At 37.6% G+C, this 18,754-nt stretch overlaps 1 long non-coding RNA gene across 3 annotated transcripts; it reads right to left on the bottom strand.

The window, feature by feature from the left end:
• Positions 1-13,116: 13,116 nt before the first annotated feature.
• Positions 13,117-18,323, bottom strand: LOC309812203. Of its 3 annotated transcripts, XR_014295299.1 has the most exons (4): positions 16,738-18,323; positions 15,715-15,881; positions 14,967-15,084; positions 13,117-14,700 (listed from the first exon to the last, which is right to left on the bottom strand). It is a non-coding gene; the product is annotated as an uncharacterized lncRNA (long non-coding RNA). The 3 variants fall into 3 exon arrangements; XR_014295298.1 differs by lacking the exon at positions 15,715-15,881; XR_014295300.1 differs by having other exon boundaries at positions 15,715-18,323.
• Positions 18,324-18,754: the final 431 nt, after the last annotated feature.

The raw sequence follows: 18,754 nt of genomic DNA on the forward strand, positions 1-18,754 counted from the left end.
GGTCTCTCACTGCTGTGGCCTCTCCCGTTGCGGAGCACAGGCTCCGGATGCGCAGGCGCATGTGGGACCTTCCCGGACCGGGGCATGAACCCGTGTCCCCTGCATCGTCAGGCGGACTCCCAACCACTGCACCACCAGGGAAGCCATGTAATTAAGTCTCAGTTAAGTCTTGGTTTGGCAACATGGAGCTTAGCACAAGTGAATCTATTTGGGGCCTGTTGTCTTGTTTTCAACATTACTTTGGTGTCTTTCATTAAAGAATTGTCTGTCTGCTCTTTTTCATTTCCCTGTGGCATTCATTTTTTGAAGAGTCTAGGCCAATTTTATTATAGAATGTACTGCATTATGGATAGTGATTTGCTTATTCCCTCAAAATTTTAGTGTCAATTTAAAAATGTGACCTTCAATTTCTTTGACATTTGCCATTGAGAATAAAGGTCTGTGCCCACTGCCCTTGAACATGATTTCAGCCAATGGCCTTGAACATTATTTCGACCAATTGCTACATCGTAAAAATCAGTGTACCTTCCGCCTACATTGAGAAGCTCTTGGGATGCTTGCTTTTGGAACTCAGCCTCTAAGCTGAGAAGAAGTGAGACTGAAACACAGCAGGACCCTCTATGGTCCTCCCCACCACCACGCCCTCAGCCTGCCTTTTGTCTGTGGAAAAATTTGAGCCAAAGAATAAGTTTAATCAGAGAAGTAAGAAAGTGCAGAAACAAATGAAAATAGTCAAAGGAGACCAAACAATAATAGTTTAATCATTAGACAAAGTCAAGGACCTTTAGTTCCTCCTCAAGGGCTATAGATAATATTCTGAGCCTTTGAGTGGCTATTGTAGATATTGAAACTCCCACTAGGTTGAAGAAGTTAACTACATGATGACCAGACTGTAGCCATGACATAAACTGCCGCAATTCTGAGAACTGGTCTCAAGGAAATGGGAGCAGCCGGAACCCACTTTCGGTTACAACAACACATAGTGGTATTCTGGACAACAGCCCAAGCTGAAGTTCCAGGCAACAGCCATCCTTAACTGCTAAACGTGTAAGTGGGGAAGGCTTTGCAATGACTGCAGACCCAGGGCCATCATCAGATTGCAACTGCACTAGAAACCCAAAGGGAGAATCCCCTGGTTGAGCCCTGTCAGAGCTGTAAGAGATAACACAGCCATTGTGGTTAGAAGGTTATTCAGCCACAATACAGAAGGGGGTCCTGCCATCTGCAACAACACGGATGGAACTTGAGCACATTGTGCTGAGTGAAATAAGTCAGACAGAGAATGACAAGTACCGCAGGATCTCATGTGTGCAATCTAAGAAAGTTAAACTTGAAAACAAAAGAAAAAAACGGAGAATAAAATAGTGGTTACCAGGGAATGGGAGGTGGAGGGTAAGACTGATGACGTTTAAGGTACAAACTTACGACAAATAGTAAACAAGCCACAGTGATCTATGATGAATACAGACAACAATAATGTCCCAGAATTAGGTAATGTAATAAATATTGCCACAATGGCAATTATATTACAATATATAAATGTATCAAAGTAATACATTGTATACCTTAAATTTACAATGTTATATGTTAAATATATTCAATAAAAAATAATTGTGTGGGCTTCCCTGGTGGTGCAGTGGTTGAGAATCTGCCTGCCAATGCAGGGGACACGGGTTCGATCCCTGGTCCAGGAAGATCCCACATGCCGTGGAGCAACTGAGCCCGTGAGTCACAACTACTGAGCCTGTGCTCTAGAGCCCGTGAGCCACAACTGCTAAAGCCAGTGAGCCACAACTACTGAAGCCCGTGCTCCTAGAACCCATGCTCCACAACAAGAGAGTCCACCACAATGAGAAGCCCGCCCGCAGCAACAAAGACCCAACAATGCAGCCAAAAATAAATAAATAAATAAATTTATTAAAATAATAATAATAACTGTGGCTGTTTTAAGCCACTAACTAATTTGTTATTCAGCTATAGATAACTGGGATAGTGTAATTTACATTGTTCCTCCATCTCCAACTTCAAATCATGAGGCGGTTGCCACTAAAGATACCTGCTATAACCACCTGTTTTCGTTTACCTAAAACAAAACAAAGAACTTCCTGGTCTAGAGGGGCTCCTATCCTCATTGTTTAAGTGATTATAGTATTCACGTTTTCAACAAAACACGTCAATCTGTGAAATCCTGTCTCAGTGTGTATGGGAACACTATATGACTTTTTTTTTTTTTTTTTTTTTGCGGTATGCGGGCCTCTCACTGTTGTGGCCCCTCCTGTTGCGGAGCACAGGCTCCGGACGTGCAAGCTCAGTGGCCATGGCTCACGGGCCCAGCCGCTCCGCGGCATGCGGGATCTTCCCGGACCGGGGCACGAACCCGTTTCCCCTGTATCGGCAGGCGGACTCTCAACCACTGCGCCACCAGGGAAGCCCCACTATATGACTTTTAATATCAGCACCAATTCATTTCTTATTTTCCATTCTTTAGAATAATAATAAAATAATAAAATGAGACAGAATGTCCAAGAAGCTGTTGGTTAGCTGTTATTATTTTTCTAAAAGTACGTTCTAAATAAGAGTTCATGCAATGAGAAAACAAATGGGTTCAAGCCCTAATCCAGCCACCTGAATTCTGTGATCCTGAATAAGTGAGTAGATCTCTTGGAAATTTAATTTGCTCATCAATAATAAGAGCATTCAAGACAATAATGTTTGCTCTGGGTAGGGCTTTGGCCACATCTCATACATTTAGATGTATGCTGACAACATCATTTTTTAAATAAATACTCTGTAGTTATAGTTTGAAATTCTTTTCAGTTCAATAATTATTTAGAAGCTTGATTTTCTTTCTTCCAACTATTGAGTTTTTGACTTAAAATGTTTTAGTAATTCCTAAAATAATGACAAAATATTTAACTCTGTATTTTTTGAACATTTCTTTAAATATTCTTAATCTATACTTGTATTACATTAAAGTTCAGGATCAATTATTCATTGCATAGTGATTGACCTACAATGCCCACCAATATTTTTATCACTTGGGATATATCAGTGAACAGAATATAGAAAGATCCCGGACTTTATAGAGCTTACATTCTCTAATGCTCAGATTAACGATAAGCAATAAAAATAAGTAAACGTATAAAAAGTAATAAGTACCTAGGAGAGGAAAGAAAGGTAAGAAAAGGTGAAGGATGTGTGGGATGGAGGTGTGGACTGCTGTGTTAAATAAAATGGTCAAGGTCAGACATATTAAGCAAAGGCTAGAAATGGGTGAGAGATTTAGCCAATAGAATATCCAACAGATAAGAGAGTTGGGCAATAATACCACAGTGAAAGAGGGTTCCAGGGAGAAGGAAGAGCTAAAGAAAAACAAAAGTACAGCTGGCACATTCCAGAAACAGTAAGAAGGTGAAAATGGCCGGAGCTGAGGAAATGACATCACAGCAAGGTGACAAGGTGAGACCATGTGATACCTGGAAGTCATTGTAAGGACATTGGCTTTTCCTCTGTGGGAAATGGGAAGCCATTGTGGGGTTTAGAACTGTAAGGACTTGATCAGGCTTATATTTTAGTTTTAGGGGATCGATTTGGTTTCTGTATGGACACAGACTATGGAGGGCAAAGTCAGAATCAAAGAGGAAGGTTAGGATGCAATTATAGTAAAATAGGGAGGGGATGATGGAGGCTCAGAGCAGTGTGATAGCCTTGGGGGTAGTCAGAGGTACTTAGGTTCTGGATGTATTTTGTAGGTGAAATTAACAGCATTTGCTGACAGATTGGTGTGGGATGTGAGAGATAAAGGACAGTTGACAGTGACTCCAGATTTTATGGAGCAAGAGGAAGGGAGATGTTTTCAAGTGAAATGGAGGAAAGCTTTGGGTAAGGCAGGTTTGGGGGTAGATTCACAGCTCCATTTTGGATGAGTGAGATCAAGATGTCCATTAGCTATCCAACTCAAGATTCCTGGTATGTAACTCACTGCATGAGTTTGGGAAGGAGAAAGCTGGATTTATGGAGGTTATTAGCATATAAAATTACGGAATTAAATGAGACCACTGAGAGAAGGAATGTTGCTGGAGAAGGGGCTGGGACTTAGCCCAACTGCACAATTGAGAAGAAGTGGCGAGATCCACAAAGACTGTGGATAAGACACCACTGAGGAGAAGGAAAATCACAAAAGGCATTGCCCTGCTAGGCAAGTGAAGAAGTGTTATCAAGAAAGAGGAAGTGTGTCAAATGGTGATTTTTTTTTTTCCAGGAAAGATGTTATGTGACATACTTCAATAAGTCCACTAATAAGTTTTTAATTTTGTTGAGTGTAGCATTCTTAGGTGAAAAATTTTAAAAACAAACAAAAAACTATAGATTTTCCCTTGCAGTCTTCTGTTATATATTATCACATGGAAGTAGATACCAGCTTGGTTTTCTTCCTGGAGAGTAAATCTGTATTCTTACCTGCTTGTCCCCATCCTCCAGTCCCATCTCTGCCCTCCCACCTTTCCTTAAAATAAAAAGGCAATTTATGTATTGTACAATATGGGGGATAAAGCCAATATTCTGTAATAACTTAAATGTAAAGTAGCCTTTAAAATTGTATAAATTTTTTTTAATTTAAAGGCAATTTAATGGTTATCAATCTCTCTTAAAAAAGAGCTTTAACTACTTACTGATTTTCAGTTTGTGTGGGTTAAAACCCAAAGGCATCCCCGATCGATCTGTTTGTTTTCTGTACTACCTTTTATCCTATAATTAAAAAAATATTAGTGGGATTATGAAAAAGTCTTTCGAACATATCACCTGTCTACTGCTCTTCTAAATTGAGACCATCAAATCACGATCTAGCCTCTCGGCATGTTTCTTTTTTAAACTTTCTGCACTATATTTCATATATGCATGCATGGAAGATATTTTTTCTAGATTCTAATACTTATGCAAGCTTTTTGTTTGTTTGTTTTTTATTCTACTTTATATTTGGAGGGCTCTGGAAGAAAATACTCTTTTGTGGACTGGAAGAATCAACATTGTGAAAATGACTCTACTACTCAAAGCAATCTACAGATTCAATGCAATCCCTATCAAACTACCACTGACATTTTTCACAGAACTAGAACAAAAAATTTCACAATTTGTATGGAAACACAAAAGACCCCGAATAGCCAAAGCAAGCTTGAGAATGAAAAATGGAGCTGGAGGAATCAGGCTCCCTGACTTCAGACTATACTACAAAGCTACAGTAAACAAGACAGTGTGGTACTGGCACAAAAACAGAAAGATAGATCAATGGAACAGGATAGAAAGCCCAGAGATAAACCCATGCACATATGGTCACCTTATCTTTGATAAAGGAGGCAGGAATGTACAGTGGAGAAAGGACAGTCTCTTCAATAAGTGGTGCTGGGAAAACTGGATAGGGACATGTAAAAGTATGAGATTAGATCACTCCCTAACACCATACACAAAAATAAGCTCAAAATGGATTAAAGACCTAAATGTAAAGCCAGACACTATCAAACTCTTAGAGGAAAACATAGACAGAACACTCTATGACATAAATCACAGCAAGATCCTTTTTGACCCACCTCCTAGAGTAATGGAAATAAAGACGAAAATAAACACATGGGACCTAATGAAACTTCAAAGCTTTTGCACAGCAAAGGAAACCATAAACAAGACCAAAAGACAACCCTCAGAATGGGAGAAAATATTTGCAAATGAAGCAACTGACAAAGGATTAATCTCCAAAATTTATAAGCAGCTCATGCAGCTCAATAACAAAAAAACAAACAACCCAATCCAAAAATGGGCAGAAGACCTAAATAGACATTTCTCCACAGAAGATATACAGACTGCCAACAAACACATGAAAGGATGCTCAACATCTTTACTCATTAGAGAAATGCAAATCAAAACCACAATGAGATATCATCTCACACCAGTCAGAATGGCCATCATCCAAAAATCTACAAACAATAAATGCTGGAGAGGGTGTGGAAAAAAGGGAACACTCTTGCACTGCTGGTGGGAATGTGAATTGGTACAGCCACTATGGAGAACAGTATGGAGGTTCCTTAAAAAACTACAAATAGAACTACCATATGACCCAGCAATCCCACTACTGGGCATATACCCTGAGAAAACCATAATTCAAAAAGGGTCATGTACCAAAATGTTCATAGCAGCCCTATTTACAATAGCCCAGAGCTGGAAACAACCTAAGTGTCCATCATCGGATGAATGGATAAAGAAGATGTGGCACATATATACAATGGAATATTACTCAGCCATAAAAAGAAACAAAATTGAGCTAGTCAGACAAACAAAACTGAGTAAGTCAGAAAGAGAAAGACAAATACTGTATGCTAACACATATATATGGAACCTAAGAAGAAAAAAAAATGTCATGAAGAACCTAGGAGTAAGACAGGAATAAAGACACAGATCTACTAGAGAATGGACTTGAGGATATGGGGAGGGGGAAGGGTAAGCTGTGACAAAGCAAAAGAGCGGCATGGACATATATACACTACCACACGTAAGGTAGATAGCTAGTGGGAAGCAGCCACATAGCACAGGGAGATCAGCTCAGTGCTTTGTGACCGCCTGGAGGGGTGGGATAGGGAGGGCGGGAGGGAGATGCAAAAGGGAGGGGATATGGGAACATATGTATATGTATAACTGATTAAATTTGTTAAATAAAAAATAATAAAAAAAGAAAATACTCCTTTGGCTACATTTTTACTTAGTTTCTACCCTCCAGCTAGCTGTGTTTCTCTACCCTTTCTAGACATCCTATTTTACTGTCATTCAGAGAAAAGAAAGAAAAGAAAAACAAAGAAGAAAAAACCATTTAAGTCTTTTTTAAAAATGCAGAACAGTTCAGTTTTCTCCAGCCCTATCCCCAAACATTTTGCCTTAATGTATGCATTTAAACATAGCCACATACAGATCTTCCTGGATTTATGATGGGGCTATATCCCAATAAACCTATTGTAAGTTGAAAATATCATAAACTGAAAATGCATTTGATACAGCTAACCTGCTAAACATCATAGCTGAACCCAGCCTACTTTTAACATGCTCAGAACACTTACATCAGCTTATAGTTGGCCTATATCATCTAAAACAAAGCCTATTTTAAACTGAAGTGTTTCTACTGAATGCATATTTCTTTTGTACCATAGTAAAGTCAAAAAACTGTTGTCAAACCACTGTACCATCTGTACTATGGTTTCACATGTTTTCTCTCCAAACTTTTTGTTCAGCAAGTAGAATGTAGTATAGATATTTGCTCTCCACTGATATAAATTATGTCTACCTAATTTGGTGCTGAGATTTCTACCTTGATTTCCCTCATTGATGCTTACCAGCCTAAGACTAACAAGAACAGGTCTGACACTATCAAACTCTTAGAGGAAAACATAGACAGAACACTCTATGACATAAATCACAGCAAGATCCTTTTTGACCCACCTCCTAGAGAAATGGAAACAAAAACAAAAATAAACAAATGGGACCTAATGAAACTTCAAAGCTTTTGCACAGCAAAGGAAACCATAAACAAGACCAAAAGACAACCCTCAGAATGGGAGAAAACATTTGCAAATGAAGCAACTGACAAAGGATTAATCTCCAAAATTTACAAGCAGCTCATGCAGCTCAATAGCAAAAAAACAAACAAACCAATCCAAAAACGGGCAGAAGACCTAAATAGACATTTCTCCACAGAAGATATACAGACTGTCAACAAACACATGAAAGAATGCTCAAAATCATTAATCATTAGAGAAATGCAAATCAAAACTACAATGAGATATCATCTCATACCAGTCAGAATGGCCATGATCAAAAAATCTACAAACAATAAATGCTGGAGAGGGTGTGGAAAAAAGGGAACACTCTTGCACTGCTGGTAGGAATGTGAATTGATACAGTCACTATGGAGAACGGCATGGAGGTTCCTTAAAAAACTACAAATAGAACTACCATATGACCCGGCAATCCCACTACTGGGCATATACCCTGAGAAAACCATAATTCAAAAAGAGTCATGTACCAAAATGTTCATAGCAGCCCTATTTACAATAGCCCGGAGATGGAAACAACCTAAGTGTCCATCATCGGATGAATGGATAAAGAAGATATGGCACATATATACAATGGAATATTACTCAGCCATAAAAAGAAACAAAATTGAGCTAGTCAGACAAACAAAATTGAGTAAGTCAGAAAGAGAAAGACAAATACTGTATGCTAACACACATATATGGAACCTAAGAAGAAAAAAAAATGTCATGAAGAACCTAGGGGTAAAACAGGAATAAAGACACAGACCTACTTAAGAATGGACTTGAGGATATGTGGAGGGGGAAGGGTAAGCTGTGACAAAGCGAGAGAGAGGCATGGACATATATACACCACCAAACGTAAGGTAGATAGCTAGTGGGAAGCAGCCGCATAGCACAGGGAGATCAGCTCAGTGCTTTGTGACCGCCTGGAGGGGTGGGATAGGGAGGGTGGGAGGGAGGGAGACGCAAGAGGGAAGGGATATGGGAACAGATGTATATTCTTTTGTACCATAGTATATTAACAGACTGATTCACTTTGTTATAAAGCAGAAACTAATAAAAAAATAAAAAATAAACAAATGGGACCTAATGAAACTTAAAATCTTTTGCACAGCAAAGGAAACCATAAACAAGATGAAAAGACAACCCTCAGAATGGGAGAAAATATTTGCAAATGAAGCAACTGACAAAGGATTAATCTCCAAAATTTACAAGCAGCTCATGCAGCTCAGTATCAGAAAAAACAAACAACCCAATCCAAAAACGGGCAGAAAAACTAAACAGACATTTCTCCAAAGAAGATATACAGACTGCCAACAAACACATGAAAGAATGCTCAACATCATTAATCATTAGAGAAATGCAAATCAAAACTATAATGAGATATCATCTCATACCAGTCAGAATGGCCATCATCCAAAAATCTACAAACAGTAAATGCTGGAGAGGGTGTGGAGAAAAGGGAACACTCTTGCACTGTTGGTGGGAATGTAAATTGATATAGCCACTATGGAGTACAGTATGGACGTTCCTTAAAAAACTACAAATAGAACTACCATATGACCCAGCAATCCCACTACTGGGCATATACCCTGAGAAAACCATAATTCAAAAAGAGTCGTGTACCAAAAGGTTTGTTACAGCTCTATTTACAATAGCCAGGACATGGAAGCAACCTAAGTGTCCATCGACAGATGAATGGATAAAGAAGATATGGCACATATATACAATGGAATGTTACTCAGCCATAAAAAGAAGCGAAATTGAGTTATTTGTAGTGAGGTGGATGGACCTAGAGTCTGTCATACAGAGTGAAGTAAGTCAGAAAGAGAAAAAAAATACCGTATGCTAACACATATATATGGAATCTAAAAAAAAAAAAAGGTCATGAAGAACCTAGGGGCAAGATGAGAATAAAGCCACAGACCTACTAGAGAATGGACTTGAGGATATGGGGAGGGGGAAAGGTAAGCTGTGACAAAGTGAGAGAGTGGCATGGACATATATACACTACCAAACGTAAGGTAGATAGCTAGTGGGAAGCAGCCGCACAGCACAGGGAGATCAGCTCGGTGCTTTGTGACGACCTAGAGGGGTGGGATAGGGAGGGTGAGAGGGAGGGAGATGCAAGAGGGAAGAGATATGGGAACATATGTACATGTATAACTGATTCACTTTGTTATAAAGCAGAAACTAACACACCATTGTAAAGCAATTATACTCCAATAATGATGTTTAAAAATAAATAAATAAATTAATTAATTAAAAAAACAGGTCTGAGTTAAATCTGAGTTTACTATGTGCTGTAAACAAGGGATCCTACACACCATGAGGATCCATGAGTGCAAGGTTTTTGCCAGTTTGGATATTTGAAAGCAATCACAAGACTCCATAGAGCATACTTATGTAAAGCCTTTATCTAAAGGCCATGGATACAGTGGAGCATGAGAAAGAGAATGCAGGCAAATATTTGGTAGGCTAGAGACTTCCGGGGGCAATTGAACTACCAAGATCTATGCAAGGAATCATAGCTCTGGGAAAGCTCCAGACGGAAATTCCCATCTGGGTTCTTATTCCCACAGTCACATTGTCAAGTGAGGCTGTCTAACTGGTTGCGCCAGTTGGAAACCATCCATTAACAAACTGGCCTAAGGGTCACATAGGAGTTTCACACTTTGAACAGTACCTTATAAATTCTATTGCCCTTTTTTATCCAAGAGTCAAAGTCGGACCACCATAAATTACCAGGGATAAGGCTCCAGCTTTTCTGGTCCAGTTCAGCTGTAAGTCAACTTTATCTCACACTGCAGAGTATATCAGTAGGAAGGGATCAGGAAGCATCTGTTACAGGACTTGGCCTTGTGCTGGGAAATTTGGGGGAGAGTTTGATAAAGTGGGGCTTGCTCTGGATTGGATGATGCCAGAAACCAGCATTTTGGTTCACTGGGCAATTTGGTTCGTGGGGTTATTGAGTATTGTATAGGGACAGTGCTAACTTGCAGCTATTTTATGGTAACTCTATGATTACCTCCAGGGACACCAGAAAACATGGGCAGGATAGGGATGGATGAACTAATGATTTATAAGGTGAGGTTTAATGTGTCAAAAATATATGCATGTGCTCTATATCAGTTTGACTACATTTTTTGCTGAAAATGTATAGATTGATGTTCTGTACCAGGTAAACCTGGTTACATAGACAGGTTTTGGCTGTGTGACCAGTGGGGAAATAAAAATCTCTTAACAAACATGTACCTTGATTTCCCAGAGGCTGAGATATTACACACACATCTTGGTGGTTCATGTTTTAGAGACAAAGCTTGTCCTGTGTGATAGAAAGGGGACCCTGGAAGATGTGCCTGTATGTCTAGGACCTTCCAGATATTTGCCTGTGTTTTCTTTCTCCTGTGGTATCAGATCTTTCGCCTTTATTAAAACTTCCATTTAAGTATACTTTTTGGAGTTTTAAAATTCTTTTTACACGCACACCCCTGTGTAGTCACTGAAGGTTTCTTAACAGCTTTAATACAAGGGACAAGAATAACATACCAAGACTTAAACCATAAATGGAAAAGAAGCAGCAGTCACTGATGTGAGCTAAGAGAGGGAAATATTTGGTTATTTTTGCAGTTACACAGTGTTCTGATTTCTGTCTGTGCTTAGAGATGATTAATGAGTGACCTTGTTTTTGTCTCACTCTATCGTGGTCCCAGAGTGACCTTGTGCAATGTTTGTATTCTGTGAAATTATGTTCAGCAGAGAACACCAGCTAAGAGCTCTCAGGGACATATTTTTCTGTCTTAATTCCCTGCTTTTGGTTAAAGGCAGATGAATGCAAGTTATAGGACGTTAATCTGTGATATCCAGATCTTAACCATTGCTAACATTCTGTGAATCAGGAGATTTTCCCGAGAACTTTGTTTGTAGTTAGAATTAGTCCTTCATGATGCTGTTACACGTTGTTGAATCATGTGATGTAACCATGGATGTGCAATCGCACCTAAGACTTTGGATAAGATGCAAAGAGTCAAGGGCAACACAGACAACTATCAGCAACAAAATTGTTTTAGTACTTGAAATAGACCACAAAGCCCAGAACCGAGACCATTAAACCCAGACCGATAAAACATGTCTGAATATCCTTCTAGGTTCATTTCAGAGAGCCAGGTGGCTTTTTCTTTTAGCTTAGTCATGGGCTGCTTACTTGATTGTTTGTATTTTTTTATGAAGTACAGAAAGAAGTGTTTGCTATAACACAAACACCCCCTTGAGAATTCCTTAAGGTAAAAATCATGAGCTATGCTCAATTCGGCTAAAGGATTTAAAATGATTTGTTGCACCAACAAGGACCTACTGTATAGCACAGGGAACGATACTCAGTATCTTGTAATAATCTATAAGGGAAAAGAATCTAAAAAAGAATAGATATATATGGATAACCATCACTTTGCTGTATGCCTGAAACTAACACATTGTAAATCAACTATATTTCAATATATTTTTTTAATTTTAAAAGATGAATTGTTGACTTTTAAGAGTAAAAATGATGTCCACACAAACAATGGTACCCGGGATGGGCACAGCCCTGACTGGTAGTATAAGGTTCCTTCATTTTAATAGGAGAGAATCCATCATTGGTCTCTTAAGGTGGCCAGATTTTCTGAGTAGAGTTAAATACTTCCTGCACAGTTGATAAGGATACAATGACTTTGGGAATTCCATGGCAGTCCAGTATTTACAACTCAGAACTTTCACTGCTATGGCCCAGGGTTCAATCCCTGGTCAGGGAACTAAGATCTCTCAAGCTGCACAGTGAAAAGAAAAAAAAAAAGGCCAAAAGAAAAAAAAAGGATAAATAGAAATATTTTGTTGGTGGGGGGCAGATGGTTTAAAGGTTGAATTTTTATAAGATTAACAGTTGAGATTAACAACATAAGGGTAATTTAAGTACCACATGAGACCTGTAAAGAAAATCTACCTTCTAAAATATTTTAACAGTGCTTCTCAATGTTTTTTCAATTTTGTTCCTTGACTAGCCTTTTTAGACATTTTGTTTCTAATGGCCATACCCAAGAGATTTTATTACTGTAGGTATAGATTGCTGTGTACCTGTTTATATCCTGTGTTTATAAACATGCTTATACATAAGATATTTTCAACCTATAAGAACTAATTTTTGCCCCCTTGGGGGTGATGTCACCCCTGTTGAGAATGCATTTTTTTCTTGTTTTTTTGCCTTTTTCTTCTTAATTTTATTGAAGTATAGTTGATTTACAATGTTGTGTTAATTTCTGCTATACAGCAAAGTGATTCGGTTATATGTATATATATTTTTCATATTATTTTCCATTGTGGTTTATCACAGGTTATTGAATATAGTTCCCTGTGTTATATTAGGACCTTGTTGTTTATCTATTCTATATATAATAGTTTGCATCTGCTGATGCCAAACTTCCAATTCTTCCCTCCCCCCAGCCCTCCCCCTTGGCAACCACAAGTCTGTTTTCTATGTCTGTGAGTCTGTTCCATAGATATGTTCATTTATGTTGTATTTTAGTTTCCACATATATGTGATATCATATGGTATTTGTCTTTCTCTGTCTGACTTACTTCACTTAGTATGATAATCTCTGGGTCCATCCATGTTGTTGCAAATGGCATTATTTCATTCTTTTTTATGGCTGAGTAATATTCCATTATATATATATATACCACATCTTTTTTATTTGAGAATGCACATTTTAAAGGAACAGCTATCAGATGGTTTACAGCAGGAACAGATAGGACATAACAGACCTGCCAATCAGATAATTACAAGTGGTAGCTATTGTCTGAATATTATGCACAGTATCATTTTATTTTTCCTTGAGTGACAGAAGACCATAGGGTGTCAACAGTAAGAAGAAAAAGAAAAGCTCCCTTAGGGAACTTGTTGAGAAATCATTCATTTGGTCAATATGAGATGCTAAAATACAATAGTAGGCAAGGTTAGAGAAGAGGAAATAAAGAAATAGGATAATGGGGAACCAGAAAATTAATTTTGTTCTATCATCTTGGGCAGAAGTTTTCTACTCCCTGCAACTATCTGCTTTTACAGGACACTGAAGAATCCTCAATTTAAAGTCTCCAAATGGAATAGACACTCAGCAATCGGAAGAAGATAATATCCACTGATTAAGAGAAGATTGTGTGTGTCTTCTTAATTGGAAAACACGCATCTAAGGATCAACACCTTGGAGTTTTACTGCTATGTTAGTTGTTACAGTGCCTGTCAAGGTCCTTTCCTTCAAAGGGTAGGGGTGGATTTTTTATGGGGTTTCTTTGAGAAGACTAAGTTTCCGTGTTTGAGTTATGAAGGGATGTGCTTGAGTGATTATTTTTACAAAGCTGTTTGCACCTGTTTAATAAGACTGGTTGCATCTAGTTATATCTGTTTGAATAGAGAAGTACCCTAATGCATAGAGTACTTAATCCATCAGAGAGGGTCCATATCATCAGGGGTCCATATCATCAAGGCTTACAGCCAATGCCTTAGACCATGGAAGATCTAAAGTCTCTGAGAGCTTTGCCAATTTTCAGTTTTTGAATTCCTTTCATTCTCTGTACTTTTCACTGAAGATTGAAGATAGGAACAATGAAGTTTTTAAGCAAAAAGTAAACCCTTACAAAGTTATTTCATGACATTCTCAGTGAAAGGTAGCTCTCAAAACAAGCAATGACCAAGCATACTGGAATGTGATTACTATTTGCTTAAATGTTGACCTTTATCTCTTTTTACCTGGAAGACCCAGATGAAGAAAACTGACTCAGTCATATGGACTGATTTAAATTCGGGGAGAGGTTCACATTCCATGACTGAGTTTGAATCTGTAATTGTATGGCCTGCTTGATAATTTCAAGTTTTTGTTTTTAGGTGTAAACTATTATAAAACAAAATTAAATCAGGATTATACAAGGGAATTTACAAAAGTAAAGATAATTTTCTAACAGAGATTAATCCATTGAGGGATTTTCCTTTTTAAGCAGAGGAAGGAGCTCTCCTGGGTTCAGCATGTTGCAGTGGTGAAGAAGACAAATAATTGAAGACTTTAATATAACTCCAAGTGTCCTCAGTTGACAAGAGTGTTCAAATCTAGAATCGTAGAAGCAAAATCTTTTTGTAAATAATTATTATACCCCTCTTTGTGCTCAAACATGACTATCTTTTTTTAAATCTTAAAAGTACACCATTATTATAACATATTTATATTGTTACCTAATTTATAATAATAAATCTAGGAAGATGTACATTTTCCAGATTTATCAGTTCTTTTAACTTAAGTTTGGTAAACAAAACTCTTCTCACATTAGTGTGAAATAATCAAATTTTGAGACTGGCAAACATTTTTATTTTCTTACCTTATTTCTGTGAATAAAATAAAGGAGCAAATGTGTTGCCAGGGGGCCTTTCCAAGACCCCAAAATTGATTATACAAAACAAGATATCTTAACGGTTCTGTTATTCCTAATTTGGGACCTAAATATGAGAAAGACAAAATTGATTATTGCCAAAGGAAATGAGCTATAAATAGAACACTGAGTTTTAAAAACACATTTCAACAAGAGGCAAAGACTAATAGGAAATTTTTGTTAAAATACATCAAGAGCAAGTTTAACAGCATAAGTTGGTCGACAAAAAGAGTATCTATTATCTGGGCACAGAAAAATAGTCATTTTACAGGAAAAAGGAAAATTCTAATTCTTCCCTTGTGTACCATTTATGTGAAACTTTGCAGTAAAGGATTTATTAACACATTTCCACATATGCAATTACACACATAAAATATATAAATATACAAATAGGTGATAAATTTAACTAAAAATAAAAATACATTCAACTCTTATAAGTATCTTAAATAGAATAGTGTCTATATTATATTACAATATAACTATATTATATTGTTAATATAGAAAAATGTCTATATTATATTACCATCTTAATAAAGTGTAAGATGTCCTTAATGAACAGACAAATCATATTAATTATCTCGTACACAAATTCCTGTTTGTCTGTAAGCACTGAACCAAAAATGTTCAATCGTTTATATTAATTAATGTATTCAACTATGTTGATAATTCCCTATATTATGTGTAGGAGTTACTCAACTAGTTTCTGGATTTTTCTCAGAGGGAGTTGATTGAAAATCAACTGTATATTTCTTGCATCAGTGAAAGGAGGGAAATTCAGGAACCTCCTATGTTGCCATCTTGGTGATGTCATCTTCAGTGCTTATTTTAAGCCAAGACTTTAGAGCATCCTTCCTCGACTGGGTTCTATGAGAGGATTAAGTCCCAGAGAGAATGATTTATGTGACTATTTTCTCAGTACTTTCAAGGATGGCACATACATAGCACGATTCTGAATGCAGAGGAGAGAAGTTAATTCACTACATCATTAGGGATTTAGGGATTAAATTGATTTAGCCATTTGCAGCAACATGGATGCAATTAGAGATTACCATACTAAGTGAAGTAAGTCAGACTGAGAAAGACAAATACCATATGATATCACTTATATGTGAAATCTAAAATAAGACACAAATGAACCTATCTACAAAACAGAAACCAACTCATAGACATAGAGAACAGACTTGTGGTTTCCAAGGTAGGTGGGAAGGAGAGGGATGGACTGGGAGTTTGGGATTGATAGATGTAAACTATTATATTTAGAATGGATAAACAACAAGGTCCTACTGTATAGTACAGAGAGTTGTATTCAATAGCCTGTGATAAACCATAATGGAAAAGAATATTAAAAAAGAATGTCTCTATGTGTATAACTGAGTCACTTTGCTGTACAGCAGAGATTGCCACAACATTGTAAATCAGCTACACTTCAGTAAAAAAATTAAAATAAAATGAAAAGAAGACTTGATTTAGAGTTCTGGACTTGTTATTCCTTTTCTTTAATTTTACAAGTACTCTCAGAAGTAGTCAGCCCAGTATAGACTGTAGCAGTACAATGTGATCCCCAAATACTTGCTCTCAATGGGCACTTCATAAATGGCGAACAGGAGATTATTTAATTATTTTTTTCATCAGTGTTTGATGTGGACTGCTGAATTTTGATCCATCCATATTTACATGAATTCCATTGGTTCCCTCCTCAGTTAGGGTGGAGAACACATACCTGTAATCTTCCTCCTAGCTTTCCCAAACATTTGTTGCTTGAATACTAAAGTACCTGAGCTTTGGGAAATAAAAATACCAAAATATTTTATAAAATATTGCATACTGCCTCTTTAATAATACCTGAGATAAGAGTGGAGAATTGTGAGTATCAAGGACAACTGGAGATTTGATCCAAGTTGGCTTCATAGTAGAAATAATGAAGCCCAGATCTGTCTCCTCTTTATTTATCCAGTTCCCAGGTGTCTGGTTATAATTGATAATGCCTGGCAATGATCAGAATCCCCACCCTTGGCTTCCTGTGGTGGAATGAACACACTGGACTAGATGGGAAAAGTTCTGCTTATCTTATCTTCAATGAATTAGAAGTTCCCACTTGCACTCACACTTTCCCCCACCACCTCCTCATTTCACTCACTTCTGATTCCAAGACTCATAACAATGCATGGGATTGATTGAACCAACATCACTTAGCTGCTTCTTGGTGTCAAGATAATCTGGGAATGGAGTTTTCGAAATTCTTCGAAGTGAAACACATATGTGGGAAAATTACCTAAGTATATGAAAACATCCACCAAATGGCCCGCGATAAGGGTCTACATCATTTTATGAAGCTTAACAAATGTGTTGCAAGATGATTATTGATTTAGAAAAAGATATATTGGGGGATGGAGGTTTAGGAATGAGTGATATGGAAGGGCTTGCTCCTCTTCCTTCCAGAGATAGAATACATGACTCTGGGAGTCAACATGTAGATTTGGCAGTGGCTATTACAAAGTACTTATTTTCCATTTTCAGGAATATGGGCCTTTCTGGTTTAGATGCTTTAGAACCCAGAAATGAAATTTATTTTTATTATTCACTTACGAATTCCACTGAATTGGAAGCTGTTATCTGGCCATTTGGAGATTCCCTTGTTTATGCCTCTGGTATAACACATACACACTCTCAAAAACAATAGATTTACTGATAAACAATGAGGGCAGGAGTATGCATGGAACCATGATGATCTCATGGAGCCCCTCCATGTACCACAGTTCTGTCGTTATATTAAACATGAGGCTGGTGCAACTCCACATTCAAGTAGAACCATCAATGAATCAGATTCCTCAGGTTATGAACTGAAGACCACACAACTGGTGAAGATTCTTATGACCTGTGGGCTTCACTGTGAGCAAAAGGGACATCAAGAAAAGAAAAGTTCCTTAACAACCTTTCAATAAATTCCTTTACTGTTCACATTAGCTGGAAAAAACTTGACTGATACAGTCCAATTCTACATACAGTTGGCCTCAATAATTTGTTACAAGTCAAACCAGTAATTTTCTTAACTTGCATTGGTTTGATTCATATAGATTTATAGATTTACAGATTTAAAGACAAAGATATTTTATGTAAGTAAAAGGGATTTGTTATAACCATAGTGTACTAGATGTAGAGATTTAGCTTGGGTCTTCTGGGATAATGGCTCTGAGCTTCTCAAGTTCCTAATCCCCAGATAAGAATGATCCAATAAAAATGGATCTCAAGGGCTTCCCTGGTGGCACAGTGGTTGAGAGTCCGCCTGCTGATGCAGGGGACACGGGTTCGTGCCCCGGTCCGGGAAGATCCCACATGCCACGGAGCAGCTGGGCCAGTGAGCCATGGCTGCTGAGCCTGCACATCCGGAGCCTGTGCTCCGCAACGGGAGAGGCCACAACAGTGAGAGACCCGCGTACAGCAAAAAAAAAAAAAAAAAAAAAAAAAAAAAGGATCTCAAGAAAATATGGAGAATATTTATTGTGTAACTTTTTTGTAATATTCAATAATTCTTCATCCAATTAATTGTGTTTAGGTTAGAAGTGCTGATAGTTCTTCTGTGTAGAAGAAGCACCTGGAGTTAATTATCTCTTAGAATGCCAGTATTAAATACCAAGCAAGTAAGTCTTCATGGTATATACTGTTCATAAAATATCTTTACTTTGCTCAATTATACCTTTTATTTTGATGTACTTTGCTGACACACCAGCATTCTTCAC

This window comes from Mesoplodon mirus (assembly GCF_964341445.2).
Source record: "Mesoplodon mirus genome assembly, chromosome: 11".
NCBI lineage: Eukaryota > Metazoa > Chordata > Mammalia > Artiodactyla > Ziphiidae > Mesoplodon > Mesoplodon mirus.